We start from the raw sequence: 8472 nt of genomic DNA, 5'->3' as shown, positions 1-8472 counted from the left end.
CGTTAACACAGGGTCAATGTGAACATTTTTGACACATCTCTGAAGTTCTCCTCTGGTTTAAGGTGCTCAAAGTCGTTTCCTGCTGCAATATGCAGCCAGTTTCGGGTGAAAGTCGCTTCACAGCCAGGCTGTGAGCTGACCCAGCACCAACAGCTGAGTCAGCTTCTGAACAAAATGGAACAATAAGCAGCTGAAGACGCATTTGAAACTGTTGTCTAATAGTATTGATAAAGAGTCGAAACTGTTTGTTAAAAATATGGATAAACAGTAGAAATTGTTAGTTTATGGTGAACACACTATGAACACACTGCAAAATATGAGATAGTAGTAAGCTAAATGTAAAAAAGACTGCATGGTAAGCTAAAAGAAGAACTGATTAAGAGTTAAAAGTAAATTATAAAGAGGTTAAAAAGTAATAAATTAATTTTCTGATGAAGCTGAAAGAAATGGATAGATTTTAAAAAAATATTTAAAAATAAAGCTACTGTATTGTTTTGCTAAATGACCAAAACATTGACAGAAAATTATTTGCGCAATATCTACTTTTATATCATTAATTAAAACTATCATTAGATAAGATTCAGTTTAAAAGTATTTCAGAGGAACGTGTTTTGAACGGGAGGTGATGTTGACAGACCTGTGGGGGCACGTCAGGTCAGAAAGGTTGGAAATACAGGGCTTTAGTTGTTTAATTGTGTGGTGTTTATCCAGGGCGTCTTTAAACTCAATCATCATCCACTTGTCAAGTTTTCTGCTGCGGGAAAATGCGACAAACAGGGTTTTAACAAGGCTTGTAAGACCCCCCAAACAACAGCAATCAAACGCAATTAAAAGCCTGATTAGTTTAGCATTTTGTCAATTGCCAGGTTGTGTATCTCTTGACTCGGGTATTTCTGTCAAGAGATCAAATGCAAAACAGGCTGAGTGTGCAATGTGCATTAAATTACTGTTTGATTGAGAAAAACATTGCATATCGTACTTAATGAATCCCACAGTGTTCATCTTAATGAGGAATCAGGAGAGTGGGTGGTATCTCTCTCTCTCTCTCTCTCTCTCTCTCTCTCTCACTCCAAGTCACTCTTTCTCTCTCCCACCTTCCTACCTTGATTGCTACTTATCTAGGTCATCTCAGTGTGTTTTAATCACCGTTGGGTTGAGAGAAACCCAGTTAGGTGATGAAGCCCACTTTTCTCTCATCAAGATGGGAGATTTGGTTTATTTCTGGCACATCATCAATCCTACTCTAATTATCATTGTTCGTGCTCAGCTGCATCTGGGATGTTATCCAATTTCATCAATAATTCAATATTCACTAGATAGTTTTTAGCCCTTATACCATTAGATATTTGATAGGATGCAGATTCTCTTTCGCCCCTTTTATGCACGTGTGCTTCAGTGAATCCATGAGGCTGGATTGATCACCATTGCTGTTGATTTCCCATATGAGTGAAGGTGAACACCAAGCAAGCACAAACAAGATTGTCTCTATACTGATGTCTGAGCATCCTGGTGGGTGGGTGTTTGTGTTTGTTTGCTGTTGCTGGTCTACTTAGAAGTGCAACACACAGAGGAAACCGTGCTTGAATCTAAATGTAATTCTCACTGTCTCCCCTGCCGCTTATGTTTCTGTCTGTTTTTTTAAAAAGTGATAAGCTACAGTTTTCTCTCAGCAGAGCTGCCATTTTTTTCAATGAATCTTTTCATTAACAAAGACGAGCTGAAAAGACAGGAAGTGTCTTTGAACCATTAAAACTGCACAGTAACGTGTGCATTTTATCCCCACACACAAAGGCCACTTTATCCCGCGGTCACGTTGCACCTTAGAGGAGGGAGGGCACTGAACCAAAAACCAAGGCAGAAACAGCTGCCTAGTCTGACTCACCAGATGTGGGATTTTTGTGTACACCTTCTGTTGGTCGACATGTTCTTCCCTTTCTGCTAATTGTGTGTTAGAAATTTCAAAATCCGCGTCGCAACAGGAAACAACCTCCGAGAAGCAACATACATGTTTAAAATGGCATGTTTTGGTGAAAATTTGGATTTAACCATTTTTATGTTCCAGCAAAACAAATTCCGCCCCAAACTGTTTCGAAAGGTGCCATCGCTACATCCTGCGCTTAGCTCCTCCAAAGATAACTGTGGTTGGTTTAAAAAAAAAAAAAATACAAAGAGCCCCCCCCCTCTCTATGGTACAATAATATATGGGTGCAGCCAGACCATTCTCTAGCGCTGGCACACCGTAGTGGAGGCAGGTCTGGATATCTGAGACTAGCTGGTCCCTAACCAATACCCAATCCTAAAAGAGGACCACAACGCTTACCTCACTGGTGTCTCGCATGTCTGCGTCCACAAAACAAGCATTGTTGCCCGTGCCAGCCTTAACTTTCTACCGTGAGTTTGCCTTTGATAATGGCCATCAATAATAGATTGTTTAATTTCATTTCATTATAAATCTAATTCATATTTACTTCAGAGAGAGAGTGTGTGCACTGGAAACTCCTGGCCTTCACCTAATGTTCTATTGACTTTAATGATATTAATTAAAGCCAGATGGGGCTTCGGCTGTGACTATATGATACACAAATGCAGCCTCCTCTTTCCCTTTTAATAATAATAGCTAAAATGATTTTAAATTTTTTTTATAATTTTTTCACGTGTGTGAGCTGTTCAGACACAGACTATGGTGAAAATTGTCAAATTATGTCATGTTACTGGTATGATATCAACATGACTATCAACAAATCTTTTCACTATCTAATTTTGCTGAGAACTGCAACCGTACACCTGAAAAATAGGCTCAACAACAAAAGTATAGATGACTTGCGGCTGCAGCGAAGCGAGAGCAGCACCCATAGACTGTATATTAAAATGGATGTAGCGTCGTAGTCCAAAAAGAGAACCCAATGCGGAAGTTCCTTAAAGTACGATACCATTGAGGGCCACTAGGGGCTGGTTTCAAAAAACCTCTGGCTCCAATACACTCCCATTCAGAAAGCTTCAACTTCTTTCATGAAATACAAAGTCAATAAAAAAAATTCCAGAAGTCATCAATGTTACAAGATAATATTTTTTATCAGATGTTGTGTCTTATTCTGATTTCCTCAAATAACCAACAGATACATTAATTCCTCTCTTATGGACCCGCCTCAAATTTTTTTTTTTTCAAAATAAGAAATCCCCACAAACTGCATTTTGTGGCCCAAACACTCGAATGAGAGACTCTCAATGACTTTTGACCTTTGTTAAGTGTACCCCATGCATGCTAATGTGATAGTAGCAGTATCTCCCACAGCACATGAAGGCATCCTAACTCTCTTGTCCTCTCTCCATCTGCTTGTGCTGCCTCGTCTTCTGTCTTGACACTGTGCCTCTGTCTGTACGTGGGAGGGTGTTGATGCAGAATTAGCGTGTTATGGCCACTCTTCCTCAATGTGCTCTCATTCTGTCGCCGCCTTTAGCGCTGGATGTATATATGTGTGTGTGTGTGTGTGTGTGTGTGTGTGTGTGTGTGTGTGTGTGTGTGTGTGTGTGTGTGCGTGCGTAGTGGGTAGCAGGTGGTCAGTCACTTAGTACAGCCACACCTGTTGTTAATGCGATGGAATATAAACTTATATAGAATTCCCCATTTATAGCACAATGAACACACACACCGATGGTAAATTAGATGTGGTTTGACAACATGTTAAAAACAGGTGTCTCAGTATGTCTGTGGCTCACTGTGTCAGACACACTTGTTCACATCCGTTGGTGTGTGTGTGTGTGTGTGTGTGTGTGTGTGTGTGTGTGTGTGTGTTGACTTCATGTTTTGGGTTGTAACTCCTCCTCGTCTGCTTACTGTCTAAAATACTCTGCACACATTTGTTCCAATTTTTATGTGTGTGTGTGTGTGTGTGTGTGTGTGTGTGTGTGTGTGTGTGTGTGTGTGTGTGTGTGTGTGTGTGTGTATGTGTGTGTGTGTGTGTATGTGTGTGTGTGTGTGTCTTTAATGGTGGTAAACAATGGGATTCCCCCTAATCTGAGTAGCATTGCTCAAGGGCTCACAAAAAACAGCATTTATCACAGTAAATGAAGGACACGTCGTGTAAAGGAGAATGACTCACAGTTCAAGCTGTCTCTCACTGGCACAGTTACACACACACGCACACAACTGCCATGACAGTTAGGAGTCCATGTGTGTGTGTGTGTGTGTGTGTGTGTGTGTGTGTGTGTGTGTGTGTGTGTGTGTGTGTGTGTGTGTGTGTGTGTGCGTGTGTGTCTGCATGCAACGAGCTCAGCTCAGGTCATTAATCTTGTCTTTGTTGTGTCAAGGCAGACCTAATTAAATTACATTACACACGCTCATTCAAGGCAACCAAGCAGGAAGCATATGATATTTTGCAATACGACACACACACACACACACACACACACACACACACACACACACACACACACACACACACACACACACACACACAAACACACACACACACACAGAGAGAGAGAGCGAAAACAGACACAGACTCCAAACACTGCAGATTAAGACTTCATGACACGTTTGTCAAATGCCTCTGATACCACCAGAAGCGACATTTGATGTGACAATGAAACAGATTCACACCAGTTTGGTCGAGGTCAAAAAAAATTGTCGGGACAGACTCAGTCACGAGAGGCAGAATGAGCATCACGGTGGCTTTAAATGCGTCACACTTCATGTCAAACAGCTATCAGCTTGTCAAGGGGAATCTGGGTTATTAAGATGTGTGACTCCTGGCGTCATTCATCCGCTCTATACATCACTGCCATCTCTGCTGTTGCTAAAATAAATATTTGGGCTTCTGCTGTTCCAGATGGAGCGATCTTTTACATTCCAGAGGTCGCTGACACCGAGAACTTGATCCTCCTCTGCCGATCATCCGCTGGAGCAGCCGGCCTTATCGCTGTCAGTTTTGAGACGTAGTGTTGTTGTTGAATTGGACTGCATCATGTTAAAACCTCAGTGGCTGTGCCTGTTGGGGTTTTATGTTACTGTGTAATGTAGTCAGGCTGAATTATTGTGATTATGGTTATGATGATTATTTATTGGGCTGGACCAACAGCATGGCGAGCTCTACAAACACAAAGTCTGTCCTTTAGTAACTGAGTGATCAAAGTTTTTTATTATTGGGCAGCCGGATAATGCAACTTCCTTTATGCCATTTCATACAAGCAGCAACCAACCGTAACGGACGTTTTGAAGCTTTGAGTTCGACATTTTTGCGGTCGCCATTTTGGTGCCCATTTGGACGAGCTGGGGAGGAGCAAGGAGAGATGGGAACCTCAAGACACCACGCCCACTTATTTATAGCAGATTCCACGACTGCACCTCAGGCATGTCAATCAAAACAAACACGCCCCCAACTATACTTCTCTTTAAGGCCTAAAATCTAATTATTAATGGTATCAAAAGGAGTGAAATTATTGAATGACACCATAATGAATGTATGTTTTGACTTTGCATTTCATGAGCAAAGTTAAGTTTGTGGAGCCAGAGGCCTTTTAGAGTCGACCTCCAGCGGCCCCCAGAGCACTTCCACTTAAAAGCTTCACTTTCCAGATTCGGAAGCTTCGTCCACTTTTATATGCAATCAGTGTTTTCATAACATGGTCCACTTATATACCTCTTTTCTGGTTTTCAAGCAGGTTTAAACTTCCTGCTCAATAGCAAAAATAAATGGAGCTGAGGTAAACAACATGTGGTGAGGAGCTGGTGAAGACCAAAACACAGCTGAAAGGTCAGTTTGACATCTGTCATGAGGCTGTAAACTCAACTCCAAGATTTGCTAACCAGTTAGCACATGTTAACAAAAAGAAACTGTTATCTGTGGTCCAAATCAATACATACCACAGCATAACTCTCGCAGTTCTTATAGCATTCTTACAGCGGTTAACATTTAGCATGCAAATATAAAGCATCCTCTAAAATTAGTGAGTAATGCTGTGACGATGGCACGCAAATACCAAAATAAAATTTGAAAGCAAAACATGTGCTCAGGGATTTATAATTTATTTGATGTATTACATGACTTGCTTGTGGGACCTTTTTAATGGCAGACATTTTTGCTGGTTTAACAAAGTAGGAGAAGCACAACTAACAACCCAGAATCAGGGGCGGCGTGTTAAAATGTCTGCCCTGAAAATAGCTCTACAGTATAAATCAACAGCAAACTGAAAATGCTGGATTCTTTGAGTATAATTAATATTGCCATTTTACCTATTCAGATACACCCCATTCACATGGTTCATTATTGAACTGGGGAAAACCAGTGACAGAAAAGTGTGATGTCACAAATGTATAGTTTTATACATTTACCACAGTTACAGTTTTTTCAACTGTATGAATTAATGTATTTCCTGCTGCTGAACAGAAGGATTTAAACTGACCAGTATTTAACAGAATAGAATATAATAGAATATGTTCTCCTTATTGTTTAGTATCCGTTATGGGGAAAATCACATTTTTTTTAAATTATTAATATTTTACAACATATATGCTCTGCTTAACCAGCTTTTGTCAGACTTATCTGATTATGCACACAATAAAAATATGTTGGGTATTTAAGGGTTAATTTAGACAGCAGGACATGATAGTGATGTATCATTATCATCATTACTTTAGCAACTGGATAGCAATTCTCTATAAATTTCTCCCCATGCTGCTTTCTCCACAGTGATTGATTTCACCCCCTGCCTGATCATTTCTATAAAATGTCTCTTTCTCGGATTCTTTTTCTTCCTCCAATCACAGGAACACTGAACACGCCTGCATTGTCCTGGATGTGTTTGTGTGGATGCTGATCCAACAGCTGAAGCCCAATATACTCCACAAACTCCAGGAATAAGAAACCAGGAAGCCCGAGTGAGTCCATTCATGTGTTTATTCGTCCATCCCACACGTGTGATTTCACACATATTGTGAATCAGATTTTTACAACATGTCTCACCGTTGCGGTCCAGGATTTTCTCCATCACACTGGATGCATCGAGTGGGTGGAACTGACAGTTGGAATAAGATGAAAAAGCTTGAAACCCAGTTGTTATTGTTATCATTATTAATATGCCTTCAGGGCCATCAGTGCACTTTTTCTTTGATGTACTGATAGTGTGTGCAATCAATCAAAACAGGAAAATACAAACACCGTAAATAGACTGTATGCATAAAATATATTTGTGTTGCCACGTTAGCCGCAGGGCTTCAGGAATTGGTGGTAGATTGGATCAGCCAAAAGGATGCCGACTGAAAACTCGCTTCTGTGATTGGCTGTTTAACTGTCAATCAACTGGTCCCTCATCCTAACCCATAACCACTAGCACTTCAGCAATTGATCAAAGAATGGGTTCTCATTACTCAGATGGCAAATAATGCAGTTTTTCCAAAGCTGTTCACTTCTTATATAGATGCACATGTTGCCTTATGTTTAGACACCAAAAAAGTACAACATGGTTTTGGTTAGATATGACATGGTTGCCATCTAAGTAGATTTCAGCAACAAAACTACTTGGTTAGAGTTAAGAAAAGATCATGGTTTAGGTTACTTAAAAGAAATCCACGTGGACTTTTGCGTTTTCATGGAATCAACTGCCGGTGTCTTCGGTGACACCGCTTCCCTCTGTGGACTTTAAACCTCTTTCAGGAAACAATGACTCTCTTTGAATGGCCTCTTCACGGTGTGTAACACGTAAGGTACCTTGTGCATACCTCTCGGAGAAGGTTCGGCGAAAACGGCAGTATTTGACGCCCTGGCAATCACAACAGGCTGGGTCAAATACCTGCAAAAATAAAAGCAATCCCATCATCCCCGGTTGCACTTTGTGTTTAGTGTTGTTGCCAAATGTGAGCACACTAACATGCTAAACTAGAACAGTGACCGTGGTAAACATAGCCTATGTAAAAATGGTACTTTTAGAAGTACAAGTAGAAAGTTGTTTTAGTTAAGTTGAGTATTCATGTGTGTTTTCTGTCTCATTGGTTTAATGTTGTTGAACAAAGCAATCAGCTTTATACTGACTTTTAGCTCAAAGCACCTGCGCTTGAGTACAGTCTAACAAAGTTGCTCGTCTGCCTGTGCAGTCGGTTGAACCTGTATCAGTTGTTACTCCTTTGCCCGCAGGTGTATTATTCACTGGGATGACAGGTTTGCTGCTCTGCTTATGGCTGCTTGTAATTTATGGTGCTCTCATTCTGTTAACTTCACTTTCACACCGGATAAAATATAAACTCAGCTTTTAATGCAAAGCCTACAGTTTCTGAAAATAACCTTCAGTTGTATGTACTGCATTTATCGTCATCAGATAATCTGAATGTTTGGAAATGAAACTCTCTCTCTCTCTCTCTCTCTCTCTCGAGCTCGCTCGCTCTCTGGTCAACACTAAAAGGAAACTGTGCATTTGACGCATTGAAGTGGCATTTTCACACTTCACGGAGCATCGCTTGTATCATGGCAAGACGGGAGA

This window comes from Embiotoca jacksoni, unplaced genomic scaffold (genome assembly GCF_022577435.1).
Source record: "Embiotoca jacksoni isolate LCO1_2020_lvr unplaced genomic scaffold, fEmbJac1.0.p SCAF_7, whole genome shotgun sequence".
Lineage (NCBI taxonomy): Eukaryota > Metazoa > Chordata > Actinopteri > Embiotocidae > Embiotoca > Embiotoca jacksoni.
This window is presented reverse-complemented; position numbering follows the sequence as displayed.